The sequence below is a fragment of the Piliocolobus tephrosceles genome, unplaced genomic scaffold (assembly GCF_002776525.5).
Source record: "Piliocolobus tephrosceles isolate RC106 unplaced genomic scaffold, ASM277652v3 unscaffolded_44828, whole genome shotgun sequence".
NCBI classification, from domain to species: Eukaryota; Metazoa; Chordata; class Mammalia; order Primates; family Cercopithecidae; genus Piliocolobus; species Piliocolobus tephrosceles.
This window is the reverse complement of record NW_022329674.1, coordinates 22,798-23,542: the sequence shown is the minus strand read 5'-3', so window position 1 is coordinate 23,542 and position 745 is coordinate 22,798.

Sequence of the window (745 nt, the reverse complement as noted above, 5' to 3'; positions counted from 1 at the left end):
ATTGAAATCATTTGAGTAGGATTAATTAATTGGATTATTTGTAACTCAAAGGTTAAATGCTTGAGGGAATGGATACACCATTCTCCATGATGTACTTATTTCACATTATATCCCTGTATTAAAACATCTCATGTACCCCATAAATATATACACCTACTATGTACCCACAAAAATTTTAGAAAATAATTTTAGGATTTTTTAAATGGCATTTTATAGCATTTTAGCACTAACGAATTAGTAAATGTATTCAGACGTAAGATATAATTCACACTGGTAGTAAAATTTATAAAATATCTAGGACTTAACTTAGATTAGAATATGCAAGCCCTAAGATAATCTAAATAGAGAGAAAAACACAAACATGCTCTTGGAGGAGATAGTTCAATATTAAAAAGAAGTCAATTCTCACTAAATATATAAAGTACGGTCTAAATAAAAATTGCAGTTGTGTGTTAATAACAATAAAATTACTCTGAAATGTATAGGGAAACATAGAGATTTATAAGTAGTTAAGTCAATATTAAAAAGGAGAAAATAAGCTGGGCCTGGTGGTACATGCCTTTATTCCCAGCTACTCAGGAGGCTGAGGCAGGCAGGAGGGTCACTTGAGGCCAGGGATTTGAGGATGCAGTGCACTGTGATCACACCTATGAATAGCCACTGCACTCCAGTCTGAGGTGACATAGGAGACCCTGTCTCCACAAAAAAAAAAAAAAAAAAAAAAAAAAAAAAAAAAAAAAAAAAA